Source organism: Pecten maximus, unplaced genomic scaffold, assembly GCF_902652985.1.
Source record: "Pecten maximus unplaced genomic scaffold, xPecMax1.1, whole genome shotgun sequence".
Lineage (NCBI taxonomy): Eukaryota > Metazoa > Mollusca > Bivalvia > Pectinida > Pectinidae > Pecten > Pecten maximus.
Window position 1 is genome coordinate 37,322 of NW_022982794.1, and position 695 is coordinate 38,016.

A 695-nucleotide genomic window follows, 5' to 3' on the forward strand; every position below is an offset into this window, starting at 1 on the left:
AATATGATCAACGCACACAATTAACGTATTTCGTATTCTATACAAAGCATTTTGCGATGTTCTGTTACAAATACTCCCATGCGGTTTTTTGTTTCGGAAGCTCTGATTTTGGGAAATGAGATGCGCTGGCTCGATTTATAGAGCAAGTGTTAATGTCCATGTTTTGATATTGGTGTTCTTTAGTATCAAGTCGGCAAAGAAACGAACAAACGTTGATAGACGAATGCAATGAATCATTATTAATTCAAATAAAATGTATAGATGTTTTACAAAGGCATTCTGTATCGTGTAGAAGGTTTTCGATTATACATACATATTTGTAGATTTACTCTAGGTAAAACCGACATCAACGTTGCCATAACAGCCGATCAAAGTTACGATTACGAATGGATTGACAAGGTAAAATTTGGAGCCTTATACGCAGCATGCCTTTTTCGTAAAACAACATTCTTAAATCGTATTCATTGGTGTTGTTTTATCATAGCAATTGAAACAAAAGAAAACCAACAAAAGCATTTAAAAAAAAACAACAAAAAAACAATGAAACATTTTCGTGTGACGTCATCGGAATGTACAAGTTGCAACAATGTACAATAGTATACATTTTACATAATTAATACTTAGGAACATAATGGGTTGCAATATTTACTCAGTTGTGTTATTCAAGTTTGTAAACTCTACGCCTACCCAGACAG